Raw genomic sequence first — 25436 nt, 5'->3', positions numbered from 1 at the left:
AGAAGTCCTTTCTGGTGCTAATCCCAGACCTACGAGAAATTTGGCCTCCATCCTGAGTTTTGATCCATTCCAGGTGCTACGTGTACAATTCTTTGCTCATGGTTTATGCCTGATAACAATCAGCATGAAAAAATAGTTGTAAGTACAAAATGCTGTGCCCTCTCTTAAGTGACATGAAGGAGAAACACCATCCACATGTAAGATCTGCCTAGACTAACAGAACAACATAACAAGCACTGACAGACAGAACATGCTAACACAAGACCTTGACTAAAAACTGAAATTACCTATTGTGAATTGTATTCTTATTTTGTATTTTATTCAGGATGATATGCAAGAATGACGCACAGGTTGCAACATCATTCCGATTGCCTCGTTACCTGACGGATTTTAAAGATATTCAGCCTTAAACCTCTTGTCTCTGGACGCAAAAGAGATAGATTATGTTAAAAATGTTGCGTTGGTGTAGCAAAGCTTTGTAGACATTAACAACATAAAAGGGATGCATTTAAATGAAATTACAACGAAATTCTCGTAATCGCAATGCAATCTTCGGTACTCCATATGAGCCAAAAAATTCAAAATTTGACCGTCCATTTTCTCCACTACTAAGCAACTTTTTTCAGCAATGCATAAGTGGAAAATATTACAAAAATGCCGTCTGCAAATTTAACACAATGCAGCACTTTACCTTAGTGTTCCATTGTGGTATTTGTGAAAATATATGCTAAAAGTTCTGCAGCTGCATGCATTGTGTGCTGGCGAAGATGTAAGATGAACGTCCAGGCTGCTTAGAATAATGCCAGTGTCTGTTCTTGGGAAACATTTTCTTCTCATGCGAGGCATATTTTCGGTATTTATGTGCTTTGTTCACTTTCTTATGCACCATAAAATGACTGAAAATTTTGAAATGCTTGCTTCATTCTGGTATTTGATTTTAGTAATGAGAAAGCTTTAGAAACTACTTTCGGAATGCCAGTTTTATGCTGAGTACTTGTGCACTGAGGATGCCTCGAATTAGCCACACAAAATTTTGAAAATTATGTCTGTATATAGATTTGTTGCATGAAAAAAGGCAGATTAGCAGTTTTATATGCTACTTACAAGCCATAACAGCTTACAAATATATTGCAGCCTAAGATTCTGCCATTGAAGTGAATGGTTACACAAAGGGTCAATATGGCACTACTTCTAGCTGCTCCCGAGATATTGGGCCGTTGTTCAATATGTGGCTAGCTACATATTCAGGAAAGATGAAACAAAATGCTTACTGCAGTGAAAGCTGGAAAAAGATATGCCTTCTGGTAACTGAAAAATGTTTGATCGCTGACCACTTGAACAGCCATCAACCTGATAATTCTGATTGTTCCAGCAGCAATTGAAGCGCAGAAGAGTATTGCAGCCGACAGGTTGACGTTGCGTTTTGGTTTCCTTCTTGGCTGGCTCGCTCACGTGTGCTCATGTCCACGCGGGCATTCAGTCTTAGCTGTGATGCGTGTCCCAGAACAGGAGAGGCTCACTGTGCATGATGCAGAGAAGCAAGTGCGGCACACGTTCAGGAGTGTCAGCAGGCTGTCACGGGAGACAAGAAAGTAGTCTTTGTGTTCCGTACAACCCTCATCCATATCGCAGCTGAAAAAAAAAACCCTTACTGTAACCTTTTATACAGGCACTCACACAAATTCACTCCCTTAATCAGTAAAAAGGTTGCGCTGAAAGTTAACAGACTTTTCTATTTTACCTGAAATAATTATCCTTTATGCCTTCATTATCTCGAAGTGCAATAAATGCTGCACCTGTGCGTCCAGTAATTGCAAACACAGGGTTTTAATTATCTGAAATCTGCGTGCACAAATGCAGTGCAGCTCCCCCGATCTGCTACGCCTTCTCTGTAATAGTGAATTTGTGACTGTTTCACTCAAATCACGGAAGCTTTATTCACATATGTCACTACAATTACTTACTGCAGGCCAAGGACTGACGTGGACAGCTGTAGGTCTTGCTTTAGTTACCATCCATCACAAGCACCTATGCAGGATTTATAACCTGTCACATTGTTTTTCATTAAACAAGTGAACATCAGTTTACTACAAGCACATAAAGAACACTAATACACATTGCACCTGCGTATCTGAACTTTCATACACCAACATGTACAGTGGTATGCAATGTTTACTTACTCATGAAATGTAACCTCTGGGGTGCAAGTCAATTGTTCCTGCTCGTACGTTGTGTCATGCGTGTAAAGGTATTGCACTACTGGGGACACGTTAGGCGAGGTAATGTAGCTGATGTCCTTTGCTCGTGTACGTCACCCGTGCTTGACTAGTTTCCTGACACAAGTGGTACGTCGTCTCTTGATTGGAGTTGATGTGCTTGGCGTAGGTATGTTCCGCACATCCACCTGAAGCGCCTTGCACTTCAGTTTCTTCAGAGTTGTGTTCACCTGAACAGCTGTAGAGCAGAGAAACACCATGCGAAGGTCTGAATAAAAGAGAATCAGGACAGTACCTTTACAGAAGATGACACTGTCTCGCGTAGTTCCTGAAAAGTTGGGAAAATAACAGCACTTCTGACAAAATTTGCATAGCACAAAGCACCAGCAAATATGCTGAAGCAGAAAAGGTTCTACTAGCCTGTCCGATAGTTTTTGGTGGTGCTACCAAACAAAAGAGAAAATTTGCTGCTTGTTGCCCTAGACTGCATCACATATAACTTCAGTAGTTTTCGCTAAAAGCTAGGTAACAGCTCGGGTGTACTTACCAACGCTCATGCACAGTGGTTTAGCCTGCACTTCTGCATTCCCGATGCTGCGGAAACGGCTTGTTTTCGCGGGGATCTCCAGGAAATCTGTCGGTGCCTCCGCGTCTTCTGCTCCAGAGGGAAGCGTCTGAAATGTGCCGAAAGTTTACGAAGCTGCGTGTTGCGCCTGATCTGCGTACAACTGCAACCACCGCTATAAACCCCACACACATACCTCCACATTGATTTCGGTGAACGTTCCAGCACTGTTATTTTCGGGGATCACGTCGGCAACATTAGCCTGTATATAAAGGCTGCTGGCTATGGGTAACGTGAAGGGCGGCGCATACTTGCTGAGTTTTGGTACTTCAAGTTAAATAGCATGCGGCGACAAGAAGGGGCACGACTCATTATGAAACTTACATTCTGCAGGAACGGTACTTGCTCTTCATGGGATAAAGGCACTATCGACGTAACAACGTTGCGACCCAGTCGCTCTTGTAAAGGCATTTCGATAGAAAGGCCTTGGGAGAGAATTGTTCTCGTAATCGGCGTTGCTTTTAATGGAGGCTCCAGAAGAGTCATTTTCCGTGACGAATTCGCCAAAATTAGCCTGTAAATAAAGGCAGCTGGCTATGAGTACCGTAAAGGGCTGCACACACTTGCTGAGTTTTACTACTGAAAGGAAAATGATATGCGCACCAAAAAGAAGCTCTAGTCGCCATGAAGTTATCGTCCTGAAGCAACGGTATTTGTTCTTCATGGGATGAAGGCAATGTCGACGCAACAGCGTTGGGATGAAGTCGCATTTGAAAAAGCACGTCCATTGAGTACCTCAGAAGAGAATTAGGCTCGTAATCCTCAGGGCGGAAATGCATTGAGCACACATGCATTCTGATCGGCACCTTTCCGACCCGCTGTACCATGGGAAAGACATTGAGCCAGCGAGAACGTAGAGGTTCGTACCGCGGGACCGCATGGTAGTGCACATTGATGTCGGAGCTTTCAGTATCCTTGTTCAGACGACGCGGACCGTTTAAGCACCCCGCGACTTTAAATCGACCCGGCATCTTGCCGCTGCAAACTACAGCTGTCAAGAGCTTTCGTGACTCAGCACCGACAGCACAGCATGCTGCGAAATGAATACTTTGCCGTTCACCAAGCGAAAGTGCGAGAGCAGTCAGCGCGGCCGAACGAAACCAGAACTTCGCAGTACTATGGAGTGAGCGCGACTGCCGTAATATGCAGCAACACAATAACTATGGCCTACCGCATGTTTTATTTGATGCCAAAATTTATCTAATTTACTGTTCACGTGTAAATTGCAACAGTACTTGAATAAATAAAGCATAGGCTCTGACGTCACTTTATGAGAGGTACCACAAAGCACGACAGGTGGAGCCGCTCCAGTTTCTCGATTTCTTCGTTTTCTCTCTTAGAAATAATCTATTCTTGCTAAGAATGGTGAACTTGTTACAAAAACGTAATCTTTCACTCGAGCTCAACCTAATATTTCCCTTTAGTGTCCATTTAACGTAGCTTCGTAAATTACGCACCAAACATCTAAGCTTGCTCCGCATCTGGAGGTTACCACGTGAACACTCGACTGATAACAATAATGTCAGGAAGATTTGCATTTGTCCTTTTCTTAAAAATTGGTCCTGTTAAAAAACTGCCACCTCTAGAATCATGGTGCAGTAGACTTCTGATAAAGCTGGTGCGAATTCTTGCAGAGGCTTTCTTGAGGCAATTCAAGTTCATGAACATAGAACGCACGTGCCCAATCGTGCACCTCTCTCTTTACGATTCACTCTCCTACATTATACTACAAACTCCTCAGCGCCACGGTACATCGCAAAAGGTGTGCGGGAGCATTGTCTGCCCTCCCTGTTCGATTTCTGAGCGTTCGTGACATGAGGTTTGGTTTTCTGATGCCATTAGGAATGAAAGGAGCACATACCTTATGGCCCAGCCAGGTAGACTACTTTGGCCACTGGGTCGACGTAATATGATAGATAGATAGATAGATAGATAGATAGATAGATAGATAGATAGATAGATAGATAGATAGATAGATAGATAGATAGATAGATAGATAGATAGATAGATAGATAGATAGATAGATAGATAGATAGATAGATAGATTGGAAATGGTTGAAGTGTAGGCAAATAATGCTATTCGCCTTAATAACACCGGCCAGGGCGAACGCGTTGGATATTTTCTTTCGATAATTCCTACCAGATGGGGCAGTGCGGACGCGGCTAGATTGGGGTTGGGACGGAAAATACCGAAATTTTAGGGGGAGCGCTCTTCGCCAAGTAGATTGATTATTTTGGGTTAATTATAATAAATTCTTCCGTTTTACGAGCAAAAAGCACATTGTGATTATGAGGCACGTCGCAGTGGACTCTCCCGATTAATTTTAACCGCGAGCGGGTTCTTTATTGTTTACACAATGCATGGTAGACGAGCGTTCTTGCATTTCGCCCCAAACAAAATTTGAACCCACCCCCTCGGGCTTAGCAGCTCAACGCCAAAGTCCCTACGTTAGGGCAGCAGGAACTGGGAGGCATGAAAACTGTGTGATACCTCAAATATGGGGACCGAGGTTCGTGTACTCAATGGTTCGGTTGGTTCTCTTAGGCGGAGCCTCCGAGAACCCAATTGAGGACAAAGCCGTTGGTTTGAACACACACACAAAGACTTTTAATCAAACTAAACAGAGGCATAATGTAAATAGAAGGAAATAGAAAGCATGCCTAAAATAAACACTCAAGCAGACATTGCGGCAGGGAACACATATAGGGCTTGCATGAGGTTAACGGGTGCGCGAGTCCGGGCTTGCCACGAGGGCGGGGACGCGTCACAGTCTCGACGCGGCGACGCGGCGACAAGCTGGCGAAAGGAGTGGTGCCGGTCTCACCATGGGGGTCGCGGTGTAAGCTGACCGACCGGGCGACCGGAGTGCGCCCGCTCTGGCTAGGCGAGGAAAAGCAAGCGGTTTGGTGGCGCGAGTAGACGGCGTCGGCGTTCTGGCCGGGCAGCTGGCGGAGAACTCGGGCCCGAAGCCCGACTGTTCTCGTCTCGCCCACGGGCGCAGAAGCTCGAACGGCGGCCTCGGGCAGCAGGCGGCACGACAGACGGGGCGGCGTTCTGGCCGGGCAGCTGGCGTAGAACTCGGGCCCGAAGCCCGACTGTTCTCGTCTCGCCCACGGGCGCAGAAGCTCACCGGCCTTGAGGAGATGGCGGCCCGCTCAGGTAGACGGGCGACGCACAGGAACAGGTTGGCAGGAGGCCCCGGTCGGGTGAAGTCCTGGTGGCTCGGGTCCAGAACCCGACGGCGCGTCTTCAACGCCCGCTCCGGTGGTTGACCTCCTCCTGCCGTCGCTTCCTGGGACTCTCCTGGCGTCTCCCTTGTGTCTCCTCTGCGTCTCCTTGCGTGTCCTCTCTTTCTGCCAGCGCACCACGCTTTTTCTTCTGGTCTGGCCGATTTGGCATTCTCGGATTGGCTGCCTTACGCCCCGTGGTCTTTTCTAATTGGTTGCTTTTCTTCTTTTTGTTGTTTTTCATGCGCCGCGCGTTCTCGTGCCGGATGCTCTTCGGCGTCGTTGTTTTCCTTCTTCCACCTCGGCACGCGTGCACTCAGCGTCGTCTGCTCCTGACCGTCCCGATCACCGCACCATGTCGCGCACCACACATCACACAAGCCCCTTTTTTTAAATAAGTTTTTCTGAAGAAAAACTGCCGCTCAGTGCGCGACATAGTTCACAACACTACAGTCATGGTCTGTCCACGAGATTGCGCACAACACTACAGTCATGATCTGTCCACGAGATTGCGCACAACACTACAGTCATGATCTGTCCTCGAGATTGCGCTGTATGGTTCCAACGCACAGTTCACTGAGCACGCAGATAAAATACATTAAAGGAAAACACTAATTCAAAGAAAGCACACCAAGTAAAAAAAGGGTAGCGTCAAAGGCTAATAGCATGGCATTGTGAAGATAACCTTGCTATGGTAACGGTAACATCAAGAGGCGTAGGTTTGTAGACCCCCTTGTATTCTACTCATGTAGTCCGCCCCAACATTCTCAGATCCCTTGATATGTTCTACATGAAAGGTATATTCTTGTAGTGCTAAGCTCCATCGCAGCACTCTGCTATTTAGGTGTTTCGCCCGTGATAAATATTGTAATGGCTGATGATCAGTTTGAACAGTGAAGTGTGTGCCATTTAAAAATATATGGAACTTTTCTATAGCCCAAACTAAGGCTAGGCATTCTCGCTCTATTGCCGAGTAGTTCTGCTCTCGAGGCAATAGTTGACGACTGGCATATGATACGGGGTGTAAAACTCCACCGTGCTCCTGCATAAGGACTGCACCAATGCAGGCGTCAGAGGCGTCGCTGCGTAGTGTGAACACTCTTTTAAGGTCAGGAGCCTTTACTATGGGTCCAGATGTTAGCGCTTGCTTTAGTGCTTCAAAGGCGGCTTCTCTCTCGGTGTTCCAACATATCTTGTTCTTTTCCCTTTTCTTTGTCATTTCCGTCAGAGGCTGTGCCTTCTCTGCATAGTGAGGTATCAAATTGCGGTAGTATCCCGCCAATCCGAGGAAAGAACGCAGTTGTCTCGTAGTATCGGGTCGGGGAGCTTGAGCAATCTTTGCGATCGTGCTTTCCACTGGATGAATTGTCCCGCCTCCTATTCGATGACCCAGGAAAACTGTCGATGTTACGCCGACTTCGAACTTCTGATGCTTGATTGTCAATCCGGCTTCTCGGATCCTTTTCAACAGACAATGCAGGGTTTCTATATGTTCCTCCCAGGTTGCCGTAGCGATGAGAACGTCATTGATGTAATGAACTACGTTGGGGATTCCCTGGAGAAGAATTCTCATTAATCGAGTAAACAGTGCGGATGCTGTCTTGATCCCAAAAGGCATGTAGAGGAAATGACAGTGTCCGGATTGGGTGGAAAATGCCGTTTTTAGCCGTGAGCTTCTGTCCAGTGGCACCTGCCAATATCCTTTGGTGAGGTCAAATTTGGAAAATAATCTTTTTGTCCCTACGTCAGCGAAGATCACGTCCGTTCTCGGTATAGGTTCTGCGTCGGAAACCAGAACATCATTGATGCGACGGAAATCGATGCAAGCACGGTAGCTCTTGTCGGGCTTCTTTACCAGCACCAAGGGAGAGTTGTAAGGCGAGTCGGACCGTTCGATCACCCCAAGCTGCAACATACCTTGCACTTCTTTCTCGACCACCTCTTTCTTTGCGAGGGGTAATGGATATTGCAGAGTGTTAATTGGTTCAGAAGTTGTGAGCTGAAGACGACACTCCAATAAGTTGGTTTTTCCGGGTATTTCGGAAGAGACAGCTTTGTGGGTGGCTAGGAGCCTGCGAAGTGTTGCAGGTTGATCTTCTTGAAGGTCATCGCCAAGCTTAATTGCTTCTGTACCCGGGCCCTCATTTGTTGTGAAGGTAGGTATAGGGGTGTCTGTCTCGCCCTCCTCCACCACGATGAATGATGCTGACTGTGGGGAACTTTCCGGTTCACGCTCTTCATAGCGCTTCAGCATGTTAATATGGAACAGTTTTGTGGTATGTCCCAAGTCCAACCAGTAATCAAAGTTGCTTTTCTTTCCTGTGACCAAGAAAGGCCCCTTCCAGTGCATCAACAGTTTGTTGGCCGTCGTTGGAAGCAGGATAAGGGCACGGTCACCAACTTTCAGCTGGCGTATCTTGCTTCCCCGGTCGTAGTAATTTTTCTGGGTCGTTTTAGATCGCGACAAGTTCTCTTGTGCCAACCGTAGTGTCTTTTCCAGACCATCTCGAAGATCCAAGACATACCCGTATGTGGTCTTGATTTCTTCGCATAGGTGGTCTCCTGTCCATAGTTCCTTAAGTAGACTGAGTGTGCCTCGGACGTGTCGACCGCAGATCAACTCGAAAGGAGAAAACCCCATGCTGGCTTGAGGCACTTCACGATACGCAAACAAGAGGGGTGCTAGTAATCGGTCCCATGACTTTGGTTCTTCTTGGCACATCTTGCGTAGCATTTGTTTCAACGTGCCATTAAATCGCTCCACCAGACCATTACACATGGGATGGTACGGCGTCGAGCTTAGATGTTTGATAGTCAGCAAGTCATTTATCTCTCTCATTTGGTCCGATGTGAAACAGGAGGCCTGATCGCACAGTATCTCACGTGGAAATAAAATGCGAGAGAACATTTCTATCAGTCCTTCGGCCACCGTAGCCGAATCGATCGATGGCAAAGCTATCGCATCTGGATATCGGGTAGCGAAGTCCACCAGGGTCAGCATCTATCGGTTACCCTTATTTGACGTAGGCTTTAAGGGTCCAATTATGTCCACTGCCACTCTTTCAAATGACGTGTCTACTAAAGGCAAGCGACCAAGAGCTGCCTTGCCCACCTTGCTCTTAGGATACGTTCGCTGGCAAGTGTCACAAGAGCGTACGTATCTTCTCACTGCTTCTTGGACTCCTGGCCAGTAGAAGGATTCTAGAACACGATCGATCGTTCTCTTGATTCCTTGGCGTCCTGCCATCAGGCTTTCGTGCGCCAAAGTGAGCACTTGGCCACGCAATTTTTGGGGTACTACGACTTGTTGGGTCGTTTTGCGCGAGGGTAGCCGGCAATGACGATACAGCACTCCCTTTACTACTTCGAATGAGTAGGATGCCAATCTTTTGCCTTGGAACACTTGACCCACTTTGTTTCTGCAAGACTCTAAGGTCTTCGTTCTGGGTCGTGGTAAGATCCTTCCTGGTTATTTTCAAGGCGCTGATATTGATCGCGGATGTTTCCGGCTGTTGGTCACGGCTCTTGATGCCGACCACCAAAGCATCCGGGGAATGGTCTTCTTCCTTGGTTCTTTTCCCACATGTGTGGTGCGCGACATGGTGCGATGATCGGGACGGTCAGGAGCAGACGACGCTGAGTGCACACGCGCCGAGGTGGAAGAAGGAAAACAATGACGCCGAAGAGCGTCCGGAACGAGAACGCGCGGCGCATGAAAAACAACAAAAAGAAGAAAAGAAACCAATTAGAAAAGACCACGGGGCGTAAGGCAGCCAATCCGAGAATGCCAAATCGGCCAGACCAGAAGAAAAAGCGTGGTGCGCTGGCAGAAAGAGAGGACACGCAAGCAGACGCAGAGGAGACGCAAGGGAGACGCCAGGAGAGTCCCAGAAAGCGACGGCAGGAGGAGGTCAACCACCGGAGCGGGCGTTGAAGACGGGCCGTCGGGTTCCGGACCCGAGCCACCAAGACTTCACCCGACCGGGGCCTCCTGCGAACCTGTTCCTGTGCGTCGCCCGTCTACCTGAGCGGGCCACCAGCTCCTCAAGGCCGGTGAGCTTCTGTGCTCGTGGGTACGACGAGAGCAGTCTGGCTACGGGCCCGAGTTCTACGCCAGCTGCCCAGCCAGAACGCCGCCCCCGTCTGTCGTGCCCGAGGCCGGCGTTCGAGCTTCTGTGCCCGTGGGCAGGACAAGAGCAGTCGGGCTGCGGGCCCGAGCTCTACACCCAGCTGCCCGCTGAGAACGCCGCCGCCGTCTGCTCGTGCCACCAAGCCGCCTGGTTTACTTCTCCGAGACAGAGCTGGCCAGCTCCGGTCGCCCAGTCAACCAACTTAGACCACGACCTTTGGTGAGACCGGCGCTACTCCTTTAACCAGCTTGTCGCAGCGTCACAGCTTCAGAACTGTTATATATCCCTGCCGTCGTGGCAAGCCCGGAGTCGCGCACTACTTAGCTCCACACTAGCCCCAAATGTGTGTCTTGATGTGTATTTGAGTGTTTCTTTTATGTTTGTTATTTTCTTCTATTTATTTTTTAGCCTTCTTTAGTTCCATTAAACGTTTGTGTGTGTGTTCGAAACGAACGGCTTTGTTCTCAATTGGGTTCTCGGAGGCTCCGCCCAAGAGAACCAACCGAACCATTGAGTACACGAACCTTTGTCCCCATATTTGAGGCATCACAAACTGGTTTCTCCAAGCTTGTCGGTATGAGCGATTGCTTTGCGCCAGTCGCACTGACGTCGGAAGCGCAATTATCCTACAGGAGTAAATGGCAAATTGCGTGAGCAGAAGGTCCCCGCAATGACGTATGCGGACGACATTGTGCCACTTGCGGACAATGCAAGAGATTCACCGACACTTGCGAATATTTGTGCCAAACCAGCGACAAATCTAGGCCTTAAGTTGAGCACAGAGAGATGTGGAATTATGTTTTTAACAGAAAGACGAATAAAAACATTCTCTTAATTCAACAGCAAGTAATACCCATGGCCAAGGTAAATGTCTGTGCGTATATACAGGGTGCCCCACGTAACTTCGGCCAAACAATAAATATATGCGATTCCAGGTATCTGGTCAGTACAAAGATAATGCTGTTTGCCATCGCTGGGAGATATTCAAATTATTTTTTCCGTCGGCCGAATTAGATAGTCTGAAATAATTAATCAGCTTCTCAAATACTATCGTCAGTCGAAAAGTGTGAATGAAGGAATTGTATAGCGCCACGAGGAACTCCCGATACAGCTTTCTCTTGCTAAACACGTACTACTTAAAAGCGCTCTTGTGTGCGTGAAAGAAGACCGCAAATACGCGCTATACATCACTGGCGGGCCATTTGAGTTACTTTGCGCGTATTCGCGAGCTTCTTTCCCGCTCGTAAAAACACAGCAGTGGCGGTAACAATAGACAGCTCGGCTTCGGTGTCGACGAGGAGGCAGGTGCCGGTGATGCGGACGATTACGAAGAATAGGGGGCTTGCGCGAGGGCACATGTCACATGCCGCCTTTAGCGACTGGCCGGTGCGTTTCCCGTCGACGAATAGGGCTTGGTGCAGCGACTTGCTTTTTCGCGAAAGCGATAGTGGTGCCAGCACAACTGGCGCGGCGAGTTCCTAGGTGCGCCGCAAGACTGTGAGGACGGATGGTTGCGCCGAAGTTGGTGGCCAATGTTGCCACCCATCGTCAGCTTCTCAATTGCACTGGTAAGGCGGTCGACTGTTTCCTCCGGGCGCTAGAGTCGGTCTCCTGGCTTTGAGACTCGCAGCGCTGATAAGTAGCTGTGACGCAAACGAGCTGTCGCATGTGCGGTCGGCAAGTGCAGCTAGCCGATCGAGACTCGTCTCATGCGTGCAGACTGGGGGAGGCGCTGCAAGAATAGCTTGCGCAAAATTGGAAGCTGCCCCTCGTTTGCGGAGTGGCCACCCAGCAGCCGACGCAACTGGTGCAGGAGTTGTGACGGTTGTTGGTTGCCAAGTTCGTCTGAGAGAAGCTGTTGAAGCCTACTCCGTTGCGATGGCTCGACGCGCTGTAGGACCATGCGTTTTAGGTCGTCGTATGCTGTGGCCGAAGACGTAGTCGCTAGTATGTAGTCTATGGCATCGGCGATGTCGTTGGGTAGCAGGGCAACGACGTGCAGGTACCATGCTGCCTGTGAGGTGATGCGCCGGCGCTGAAAACGGTCTTCTACCTTTATAAACCAAATTGGAGGATTCTTGAGTCAAAATGTGGGAAGCTGAAGCTCTGCGGCGATGACAGGAGACGGAATCATAGCGTCTTCTCTGTCAGCAGGAGTAGGAGCAGCGTCATCCATGACAGTGTTACAAAAGAAGAGCTAAATGTCCTGGGTCACCACTTGTCGGGAGCTCGGCTTAGCGGAGGCAAGTAATACACGTTGTGACAGGTTGAGAAAGAAAAGTAGACTTCCTTTATTCCACAGTAAACAGGTTTGCCGAGTTGCAGTGGTGGCGTCTCTATCGGGTAGCCACCTCAGGTCCCAAGAAAGAGCAGGGGCAATGACCCGCATGTGGACAACAGGCGAGGTAATTGAATTTCACAGAAGCGGGGACACAGTGACACAGTGTCCACAGTGACAGAGGGTCGATACAGTAGCATCGAAGGGCGCCAACGAGCTAGCTGTGGAAGAATACCACGACGCTCGAGCCATTGCTGCTCATGATTGCTTTATCGAGGTCCGACAACGACGGCACAGGGTCCGAATTAAACGGCTTCGCTGTAAACGATCGTCGCCCTGGCCACTTCCAGCCTTTTGTGACATTGTCATCAGTGGTCCGTCTCCCTGAACATGTTTCTTGCGGCAAGACGACTCTCGATTTTTCACTCAGGTGGCTTTCCCGAAGGGAAAGCCGTTTAAACTTGACCTGTTAGTGCAGCAGTGAACGTGCGCTGCCGAAAGCTTGTTTTGTAAGAGAAACGATACACGATTTAATTATAGTGCATCTTTAGCGTGTCATTGCCCTAAAGACACTGCGCTGCCACCGACGGAACCAATAAACAAAGATGAACCGCTTAGCAGCTTAATACGGGGCCGTGCCAACCGAGGGCGGCAATACTGACGTCACAGGAGCCTTCTTTCTTTTTGTTGGTTTCGATGTTAGAAAGAGCTAACGCTGTTCATCAAGTATCATTCGTCCTTGTCTCGTGGATTTAAATGTGGGCTTAAATGACCTCCTAATTGTGTTTGTGCACAATGTGTTGCATTGTGTTCCTCACACACACACACGCACACGCACACACACACACACACACACACACACACACACACACACACACACACACACACACACACACACACACACACACACACACACACACACACACACACACACACACACACACACACAGACACACACACACAGACACACACACACACACACGGGCGCGCGCTCGCGCACGCGCACATATGCACACATTTCTTCGCACGTGTGCATGCTGAAACACCCGCCGTGGTTGCTTAGTGGCTTTGGTGTTGGGCTGCTGAGCACGAGGTCGCAGGATCGAATCCCGGCCACGAATGCCTCATTTAGATGGGGGCGAAGTGCGAAAACACCCGTATGCTTAGATTTCGGTGCACGTTAAAGAAACCCAGCTGGTCGAAATTTCCGGAGCCCTCCACTACGGCGTGCCTCATAATCAGAAAATGGTTCTGGCACGTAAAACTCCATAATTTATTTTAGTATTTAATTCGCATGCTGAAACACAAAAACACGTTTGCATACGAACACATTCATTCGCGCGCTTGCATGCACCGCAAACACGCAAACGCATGCACACATACACTGAGGCACGCGTACACGTGCGCGCAAATGGAGTGTGTGCACACACCGCGAATGCTTACACACGCATGCACGCTTTCGCGCGCGTACCAATTCAAATACGGAGGCAGTCGCACACGTACGCTCTTTTTCTCTCCCTCGCACGCACACACGCGCACTCTGCCTTGCGCGCACAGACGCTCACACGAACACACGCACTTTCTCCCTTGCACGAACACAGACACACACACAGACTATTTCCCTCGCACACACACACAATACGCTTGCACATACACCCATGCGCTCACAAACGCGCACACATTTGTCCGCACGCATGCATGCTGAAACGCGGACACACGCTTTCGGATACGTACACATTCACATGCACCCATGCATCCACCGCAAGCACGCAAGCGCACGTACACATACATTAAGGACGCGCGAACACGCGTCCGCACTAGCAAATGCAGGCATGTACACGCACCGCGAATGCTCACACACGCGTACACGCGCTCGCGCGCATACAAATGCAAATACGGAGGCACTCGCACGCGCACTCTCCCTCTCCATCGCACGCCATACACGCACTCTCTCTCTCCCTCGTACACACACATGCTCTCTTCCCTCGTACGCACATACACACTCTCTCCCTCCCACGAACAGATGCTATCTCTCCCTCGCACCCACACACCACACGCTCTCTTTCTCTCTATCACGAACGCATACTCTCCCTCCCTCGTACGCACACAGACGCTCTCTCTCCCTCGCACGAACACATTCACTCTGTCTCCTTCGTGCGCACGCACACGGACACACATTCTCTCTCTTGTTTGCACACGCGTGCAGACACACACAATACGCACGTACATACATCAATGTGCGCACAAACACGCATTTATGTGTTCGTGCGCGTGCATGCTGAAACACGAACACACACGATGGCACACCTACACATTCACACGCGCCCATGCGTGCATCGCAAGCACGCAAGCACACGCACATATGCACTAAGACGCGCATACACGCGCACGCACACGCAAATGCAGGCATGCATACACGCCGGGAACGCTCACATACGCATACACGCACGCGCGCACATGCAAATGCAAATACGGAGGCACACGGACGAGTACACACACGCGCATAGAACAATACTCAGGCACGCTCAAGACGTGCCCACGCATAATCGCTCTCTACGTCTGTGTCTCAAAAACCTGCGCGTGCAGACACACTAATAACATTCCCTTTACCATTACCGTGTCAACACCAGCTATAATGAAACGCGTAACGGTTTAATTTTGGTGCTTTTCCAGTCGATGTGCTCTTTGCCGGGAGGATGCAAAACGATTTGCTCCTGTCGTTTGGCTTCAGCGCCCACACATTCTCAAAACACTGCTTGAACGCACCACCAATGTTCCGACTATAAGTGCCATAAATCCATATATTGTTAGAAGGGACTGCCGTCTAGTTGTAGTCAGTTGAAACTTTGTGATGTCTGGCCGATATTGTGAAATATATATACATATATATATATATGTCCTATTCAAGTACGGTTATGAATTGCCATGAAGTTCCGAAGGAGAATGTCCAGACTTCGTGGACATGACTTCAAAAGCGACTACAAACGATGAGAGCCAAATATAATTGCGTACGAAATTATCTGCAAGGCATATCACTTGTGGTAAAGCAACACTCAACCATGCGAACCTTCTATAGGTAAGTGTAAAACAGAACAAAACCCTAAACACTGTTCGCGAAATGACCCGGTTCATTGTGTAATCGCATATTTAAAAGCTGCGTCAATGGAAAAGGCGGAGAAGAGTCCACGTATTCCTCTTATGCTTATAATTATTAGGTGTCCGAAAATTATCTGATATCTGATGAAGTTAATATGCTTCGCCGCCGCGCACGATCTGAAATGGTCCACGTGGTGCGTCTTAAACCATCTTACGGACTTATTTTGTTGTTCTCTTTGGTTAGGGTGTTTTTCTTAATTACTTTCGTTTGCAGCATCGGGTCCATGCTTTATCGTGCGACATGTTTCACCGCCTAACAAATGTTATCGCACAGCGCAGGACGCGCCTGCATGTATCAGAAGTTTCTGGAATGTTATCGATGCTTCCATCCGCTGTCTGTGACCGAGCCTTGTGTAATCGGATCGCTGTGTGCGCGACGCGAATAATGTAGAACTTTGTGGAAGGCACGTGGATCCCAGCGATCACTCTGGAACATTCGCTGACTGATGTGTAAAAGCCGACGCGCTTGACCCGCTGATCAAATTTTCGACTATCGCCGACTGTGTTCGCCGCTATCGTTGTGCTGTGTGTGTAGCCTCTCTTGGTGGGCACAGGTTCGCCCAATAAAAGCTAGTTTTGTCTTTAACAGTATTGCTACTCTGTTCTTTAACGTTACTACCACGTGACATCTGGTGGAAGTGCTGGGTAACGGGTGGTCGTGCTCGCGGCGGTGGCAGCGGACGACGGAATTGTGGCGCTACAGGGCCCTGGCGCGGTAGAGGAGGGGGACCTTGACGGCGTGCGACGACGGCGCAGGTCATCGCTTCTGGCTGGGGCTGCGGTACTTGAGGTCGCACTTCAGGAACTCCCAGCGATCGCTGAACCACATCTTTCACGATGTCAGCGATCGAGGCTACGACGAAGGCAAGAGCTTGCGCAGTTCTTCGCGCACAATCGCCCTGATGGTCTCTTGGAGATCACTGGAGCTCAGTGCTCGGATGACGCACTGGGGCGTGAGCACGTGATGTTTATATTGCCTAGTGCGCATTTCTAAAACTTTCTCAATCGTCGTAGCCTCTGTCAGGAACTCAGCTACGGTTTTCGGTTGGTTCCGGATTAGTCCGGCGAAAAGTTCTTGTTTTACGCCTCGACTCAAGAAACGCACTTTTTTCTCTTCGGACATTTCCGGGTCGGCGTGCCGGGAAAGACGGGTCATCTCTTCTGTAAAGATGGCGATGGTCTCATTGGGTAGTTGGCCTCGGGTTTCCAGCAGAACTTCGGCCCTTTCTTTTCGGACAACGCTCGTGAATGTCCTCAGGAAGTTACTGCGTAACAGGTCCCATGTTGCAAGGGTGGGCTCCCGGTTGTCGATCCAAGTACTCGCTGCATCTTCAAAGGAGAAGTACACATGTCGTAGCTTATCCTCAGAGGTCCAAATGTTGAAGGTCGAGATCCTTTCGCATGGTTTCGAGCCAGCTTTCCGGATCCTCCGACGCAGCTTCACGGAAGGTAGGGGGCTCTCTGGGTTGTTGAAGTGCGATGGGTGACAGTGGGGCTGCCATTGTGTTTATCTTGGCCACAACCTTCTAGGTCTTTTCAGGTAGAAATCCGTGCTCTGGGGCAGCTGTTGTAGACGGCGGCTTGCTCGATGGCCCGAGAATACGTTGGTGCTCTTTGCGGCCCGGGCTTGAATCACGGCTTGTCGGGGGCGTCCGGTACATGTACAAAAAGCACCTCCACCAGATGTCACGTGGTAGTGACGTTAAAGAACACAGTAGCAATACTGTGAAAGGCAAAATTAGCTTTTATTCGCATACATCGAGTAAATTCTAGAAACCAGCAATGCGTTTGTCCTCTCCGATTCTGTCGCATATACCCCGACGACCGTAGTTCCCGAGCCAGACTTCGACATAAATCCAAGTCTCCCCGTGATTAAGCAGCAACAGCTCAGAAGTCTGCTTCGACGATACAAAGACTGCTTTTCGACATCATCGCGGATTCGTCAAACACCAGTCGCAAAGCATCGCATAATAACCGAAGAGTTCGCTCGCCCACTTTGCCGGAGCCCTTACCGAGTTTCGCCGCGAGAACGTGCTGCTATAAGAGAACAAGTCGACGAAATGCTGCGCAACGACATCATCCAGCCATCGAAAAGCCCGTGGGCATCCCCTGTTGTCCTGGTAAAGAAAAACGACGGAACCCTTCGTTTCTGCGTCGATTATCGTCGTCTAGACGAGATCACGAAAAAGGACGTATACCCCCTCCCACGAATAGACGACGCATTGGATCGACTCTGCAACGCTAAATACTACTCGTCGATGGACCTCAAGTCTGGCTTTTGGCAAATAGAAGTCGACGAAAGAGATCGCGAAAAGAGGGCCTTCATCATCCCAGACGGCCTCTACGAGTTCAAGGTTATGCCATTCGGACTGTGCTCGGCGCCTGCAACGTTCCAGCGCGTCATGGACACGGTGTCAGCAGAAATGAAGTGGCAGACCTGTCTCGTTTACATGGATGACGTCGTCGTCTTCGCCGGAAATTTCTACGATCACCTCAGGCGGCTTGTGACAGTACTAGAGGCCATCAAGTCGTCAGGCCTTACTCTGAAGCCGGAAAAATGCCGCTTCGCTTGCGATGAGCTTCTGTTCCTAGGCCACGTAATCAGAAAATCTGGTGTCCGTCCAGACCCGCAAAAGACAGCCGCCATCGCACAGTTCCCGCAACCCATCAACAAGACGGTAGTGCGTAGATTCCTTGGCATGTGTGCCTACTACAGGCGCTTTGTCAAGGACTTTCACGCATCGCCGAGCCTTTGACACGTCTTACTAAATGTGATGTTGAGTTCAAGTGGGAAACGCCTCAAGCCGACGCATTTGAAGAACTCAAACGACGCATGCAGTCACCGCCGGTACTTGCGCACTTCGACGAGTACGCCGATACAGAAATCCATTCTGACGCCGGTAGCCTAGGTCTTGGTGCCATTCTAGTCCAGAGAAGAAACGGAGTCGAACAGGTGATAGCTTACGCTAGCCGGTCGCTGTGAAAAGCGGAAGGCAACTATTCTACGACCGAAAAGGAATGCCTCGCCATCGTTTGGGCTACAGCTAAATTTCGCCCTTATCTTTATGGTAGGCCATTCAAAGTCGTCAGTGACCATGACGCGTTGTGTTGGCTAGCGAATATAAAGGATCCTTGAGGACGACTGGCGCGGTGAAGCCTGAAACTACAAGAATACGACATCACTGTAACCTACAAGTCTGGACGAAAACACTCCGATGCCGATTGCCTATCACGCGCACCCATTGACCCGCCGCCGCAAGATGACGAGAATGACGACGCCTTCCTTGGAATGATAAGCGCGGAAGACTTCGCTGTACAGCAACGGGCAGACCCGGAGCTAAAAGGCCTCGTCGCATATTAGGAAGGGCACACCGACGTTGTCTCCAGGGCATTGAAGCGCGGATTATCTTCCTTCACGCGTCAAAACAATCTACTCGTGAAGAAGAACTTCTCACCAGGCCGCGCCAATTACCTTCTTGTTGTCCCCTCAGGACTTTGTCGAGAAGTATTGCACGCCCTACATGACGATCCGACCGCTGGACACCTCGGATTTTCCCGGACACTGTCGAGGATACAAGAAAAGTATTATTGGCCGCGCCTGACCGCCGACGTCGCCCGTTATGTCAGAACATGCCGGGACTGTCAGCGACGCAAGACACCGCCGACAAGGCCAGCCGGATTACTACAGCCAATCGAGCCTCCTTGCCGACCATTCCAGCAGATCGGTATGGACTTGCTGGGACCCTTTCCGACTTCAATAACCGGAAATAAGTGGATCGTCGTGGCGACGGACTACCTCACCCGCTTCGCTGAAACAAAAGCACTGCCGAAAGGTAGCGCAGCTGAAGTGGCGAAATTCTTTGTCGAAAACATCCTGCTGCGACATGGCGCCCCAGAAGTCCTCATCACCGACACACGAACGGCCTTTACAGCAGATCTCACCCAAGCCATTCTGAAATACAGTCAGACAAAGCACAGGAGGACAACGGCCTACCACCCGTAGACGAATGGTCTTACGGAGCGGTTGAATAAGACCCTCGCCGACATGCTAGCGATGTACGTCGACGTCGAACACAAGACCTGGGATGCCGTCCTGCCGTACGTAACATTCGCTTACAACGCAGCGGTGCAAGAAACAACACAGATCACGCCGTTCAAGCTGGTCTACGGCAGGAACCCGACGACGACGCTCGACGCCATGCTGCCGCACGTCACTGACGAGGAAAACTTTGACGTCGCTACCTACCTCCAGCGCGCTGAAGAAGCCCGACAGGTCGCCCGCCTGCGGATCAAGAACCAGCAGAGGACCGACAGCCGACACTACAACCTCCGACGACGCTTCGTCGAGTACCAGCCCGGCGACCGTGTTTGGGTATGGACCCCGATACGCCGACGAGGACTCAGTGAGAAACTACTGCGATGCTATTTCGGACTCTACAAGGTCATCCGACGTATTGGCGCACGGGACTATGAGGTCGTGCCAGACGGCATTTCGCACTCACAAAGGCGCCGCGCACGATCTGAAGTGGTCCACGTGGTGCGCCTTAAACCCTTTTACGGACGCTCACGAACTTCCTTATTTTGTTTTGTTTTCTGTGCTACAAGTGCTTTGGTTTATTACTTTCGTTTGCAGCATCGGGTCGACGCTTTTTAAGAGGGGGCAATGACACATGTACTTAACTTTATCGGGCGACCCCGTTTCGCCACCTAACAAATGTTATCGCACAGCGCAAGACGCGCCTGCATGTAAATGAAGTTTCTGGAATGTTATCGATGGTTCCGTCCACTGTCTTTCACCGCAACTTGTGTAATCTGATTGCATCTATGCGCGACGCGAATAGTGTAGAACTTTGCGGAGGACACGCGGGTCCCAGCGGTTAATCTGGAACATTCTACGACCGATCTATAAAAGCCGACGCACTTGACCCGCTGATCAGATTTTCGACGATCGCCGACCGTGTTCGCCGCTATCGTTGTGCTATAAGAGTAGCCTTTTTTTGTGGGCACAGGTTCGCCCAATAAAAGTTAGTTTTGTCTTTCACAGTATTTGCTACTGTGTTCTTCAACGTCCCCACCACGTGACAATATGAAATTGGTAGGAACTTTAGAGACACCCTTTGAACACGTTTCTATTGCGAGTAGGTAGCCAATTGTATCTAGGTTGTTACTAGAGCGTTGTTAGGATGTATAAAGACAGTTGCCGGGACTTCAATTGAATGTCGGTAGGTTCTAGTAACAAAGGTCTAAAGAGCCTAAAAAATGTTGCTAGAAATTTTTATAAGGGCTAGCCTGCAACTTCACGACGCCCTTGTGCATAAACATTCCCGTGAAATCTTCAAATATCGCCACGAAAACATTGTTAGAAGCAAGAGACGAAGTGAATGCGTCCGCATACATTGACTTATTCTTCTATCTATCTATCTATCTATCTATCTATCTATCTATCTATCTATCTATCTATCTATCTATCTATCTATCTATCTATCTATCTATCTATCTATCTATCCATCTATCCATCTATCTATCTATCTATCTATCTATCTATCTATCTATCTATCTATCTATCTATCTATCTATCTATCTATCTATCTATCTAACCGATTTCTATCCAGCTTAGGTCGCTGCGTATGTATAAAGTTCAAGGTAGAGTGCTCACAGCATCAGGCTGCGGCGATGAGCGAACATGGTTAGGAACCTGCCGTCGGACGAACTTGGGTCTCTGGGTATGTGCTGCTCTTTACTGAACGTATTTGACGCCAACTTCGCTGCCTGGGTACGCCTTTACGTGCCCCAGGGTACGCGTCACTCTTCAATTAACACCTTTGTCTCAATCTTCCGTCGATAGGTATGTGCGGCTCTTCAGTGAACCTCTGGCCCATAGTTTCGCGATTGGTCATGTGCTACTACGTATGTACCATTCTTTATTATGCCCCTTTCATACGAACTTGGGTTCTTGACTTTATGCATTTCGGCCTGTGGCGCTCTTCAAAGACAAAAAAAAAAATCCTTTGAAATTGGTCCGCTGCTGTGTGGACTTGAACTCGGGACGCGTATGTTAATATGGCCTTGCCGGAATACATTGTCACAAAAGCGCCACGTGCGTATTCCTCGTTGCCGCTACATCTGAACACCACGGTTTCAGCGAGAAATTAGAAAGATGAACGCGGGTGCATACAGAACGTGCAGTGCTTTAATGCTAACCTCAGTGACGTTGACATTCATCGTGAAATAAGTTCTCCTGTAATTTTTTTTTTCGGAATTTTCTCTCTTCTACAGTGCACTGACAGGGCCTCTTGACGCTGTTCTTGATCTGCTGCTCTCTCGCGAGTTGTGTGCTCTCCATTAAGGTCAGTTCGGACGCATATCAGCGCCTTTCGCTCTTTCTCTCTCTGGATATATATATATATATATATATATATATATATATATATATATATATATATATATATATATATATATATATATATACACATACATACATATATTAGCCAGAACTCTGGGTTACAATGTCAGCTGCACCTGCCCTACCGGTCTGTAAAATAGTGACAGCCAGCTATGATTCCGGCGTATTCAATAGCCACGAATCGCCGTTCGAATTCGACCTGCCACCACGACAGCCAGCGCCCATGCGCGACACATCGCGCTGCAATACGAAGACCGATGGTAGCCATAAGCACTGGTTTTATACGCATGGAATGCTCTTTTAGGTATTTTACCCGTACCTGGAGAAGCGTTTCGCATGCTCAGTATAGTGTGCGAAGCCCGGCTTCCCGCGTCTATATCCCGCAAGAACTCCGCTGGCAATCCAAAGCACCGACCGGTGCATTTGTGTACATCTGCAGGTACAGTGACAGCTTATCGCTTGCTTACGATACACAATGCTAGACGCCGATAAGTGAGTTGAATTCGGGGGTTTCACGAGCCAAAACTACGATTTGATTATGAGGCACGCCGTTGTGAGGTACCGCGGATTAATTTTGATCAGAAGCAGATCTTTAAAATGCATGGGACACGGGCGTTTTAGCCTTTCGTCCCCCATGGAAACGAAGGCGCAGCGGCCGGGATTTCATCCCACGACCTCGTGCTCAGCAGCCCAACACCATAGCTGCTAAGTCACAACAGCGGCTGCGCACCACTGTCATCAAGCAATGTCAGAACGTAGCCAAACACGCAGATCTTGTCCACGTAAGCACGGTTGCATCCCTCTCAGTCGCGCTGATATTAGGCAGTTTTAGTTACACGTACGTAGAGGCTTCACGTACGCAAACGTGAAAAGCCTACGTACTTTACGTGCACGCTCTCTGAAATGCTTTTAGCTACACGTACGTGACGCGCGACAAGAGGGACCACGTAGCTCCATCTATCGGGAAGTATAAACACTGCGGCAGCCAATTCAATCCAAGATGAGTATTTCAGCCAAGCCAGTGTTGTCATGGTGTTGTGCATTGAGGCGTGCCGACCATTGTTTCAGCAATGTCTGGAAGTGTGTTGTGCAAGCGTTACCTGCTGTCAACGTTGTCCTGGAATGAAATAGATGACCTGTTGATGACAAAAACGCAGCGAGAGCTTCTGAAAGGTTCGTTGGACGACTTGAAGTACCACTTCAGGCACGAGAGAACGTCGGAGTTGCTTTGCTATCGGTCGCAGCGCGGGCTGCTCGACATTGACAACATAGAGCCCTCACTGTTCAGGCAGCAATTTAGATTTGAGAAAGAGGATTTCGATAACTTGTTTCGTGCTCTTAAACTGCCGGAGACCGTGAAAAGTGCTCAAAATGTGACTGTGCCCGGTCGGGAGGCGTTGTGTATTACGCTTCAACGCCTTGCCTACCCAAGCAGGTGGTGTGATCTCGAAACTATATTCGGCAGGCATTCATCTGTGATGTCGAGTGTGGCGTCAGAAGTTATTTTCTACATCGTAAGCGAGTTTCATCATCTGCTTGAAGACTGCAACAACCATGACTGGCTGTGTCCTGCCACCCTTGGAGAGTTTGCAAATGTAAGTTGACTGTTTATTTTTTTCCAGCCTCGTGCTGGTACTGAACAGAAACAAGAACAGATGTTTTTGCTGTCTGTCTACACAACGTCACTTTTTTTGTCCCTGTATGGTACTGTGCCTTGTTTTCACTGTTATTTCAGCTTTTCTGTTTTATTGAGGACTAAAGTTGCAGCGGTAGATGGGAATAAGAAAGTTACAAATTCACAAGCCGTCGACATGTGCCGGTATAAAATAGAGAAGACAGTAGCCATAACAAGCGGGAGCATTGCGATTACTGGAACTACTCATATTCGCACATAAGACATCTATAAAGCAGTTATATCTGTCACAGGTAATCGATATATTGTTCGAAAAATTATTTTGACACAGAAATCTTAGTCTCTTCAGTTTAGGTCGAACGGCACATCACCTCAGCAAGGTTCGCATAAAATATCCATGTAGACTACGTTACACGTGATCAGTGCAGGTTGTGTATTTCAAGCTACAAGATTTCACTTAAGTACGCATACATTATGGGCGATATAATCTACGACAGAGGGTTCTATGTAAGACAGGTTATTAAAAGAACAGATACCATTTTACGCTTAACTACAGCCTGAGCTTTGATCACATTTAATTTTGTCTTGCAGGCCATCCGGAACCGTGGTGCAGCGCTGACAACTGCTGGACATTTATCGACGGCACGGCACGCCCCATATGCTGACCCAAAAGGAACCAACGCGATTATTTTTTTGGCCATAAGTGGATACACATGCTCAAGTACCAGTCGGTGATGTGTCCCAATGGCATTGTGTGCGAACTTGACGGCCCTTATCCTGGAAGGCGGCATGATGCAGGTAGGTTGCCCTGTGTCTTGTGTGAAAGAACTTTGCATTGATATTTTTAAGAGACAGTCAGGTACCTGGAATGGCTTGTCTCTTTCATAAATATATGTTCAGGAAGGTAAGTACGGGAAAAAATTGCTTTGGTGCCAACCTGAGCCTTGTTCTCCTCCCTTTTCACTTTGATATGTTTGAAATAGTTTTCCGCATATGTTCACACTTGCTATTACATAGCTTTCTTGACCCCTTGAGGAATAGTTGGTGAGGCAAATGTTTTCTTAAAGTACTAATTTTAACATGACCGATGTTGTCTCATTTTGTTAGTCAATTGAATTCCTTTTCTGTTGTTGTTGTTGCAGGGATACTCCAGAGCAGTGGCCTCTATGCGAAACTGGAAAAGTTGGTGGGGCCCTACCAGTTCGTCATATACGGCGATCCTGCGTACCCACTGAAGCCACTCTTGATGAAGCCCTATGGCGGCTCTTCGCTGACGACAACGCAGTTGGCATTCAACACTAGCATGAGTCGTGTTCGCCAGGCTGTTGAATGGGGATTTGGGAAGGTTATCAGTGAATTTGCGTTTCTGGATTTTAAAAGAAATCAGAAATTGCTGCGACAAGAAGTCGCTCACATGTACAAAGCAGCCACTATTCTGACTGTCACACGTGTTTGTACGGCAGCCAGGTGTCTCAGTACTTTGAACTACACCCACCTAGTCTAAATGAGTACCTGAGGCCACATCACTGAAGTACTGTCTCAAACATAAGGCATTATGCTTTCCAGATTGCCTTTACCCTCGTAGAAGTGATTGTTCATAATAGCTGTCATGTTTTTATATGTTTAGTGCCTAACTGCACACATGTCTGAAGCACAATGCTTTCAACGTTGCTTTGGTGCCAGCTTTCTTTTTCTGTTCTGTGGAGTCTCGCTGTCAACGACACTATTTTGTGTGGCTGCTGTAATAAAGTTGAGTTACAACGTGTG

The 25436-nt window shown here is 48.7% G+C and overlaps 1 pseudogene; it reads left to right on the top strand.

Annotated features, from left to right (window-relative positions):
* Nucleotides 1-23258: 23258 nt before the first annotated feature.
* On the top strand, nt 23259-25232 carry LOC142584184 (uncharacterized; annotated as a pseudogene).
* Nucleotides 25233-25436: the final 204 nt, after the last annotated feature.

The sequence above is a fragment of the Dermacentor variabilis genome, chromosome 6 (genome assembly GCF_050947875.1).
Source record: "Dermacentor variabilis isolate Ectoservices chromosome 6, ASM5094787v1, whole genome shotgun sequence".
NCBI lineage: Eukaryota > Metazoa > Arthropoda > Arachnida > Ixodida > Ixodidae > Dermacentor > Dermacentor variabilis.
The sequence above is the reverse complement of the archived record's forward strand: the minus strand, read 5'-3'. Positions and strand labels throughout refer to the sequence as shown.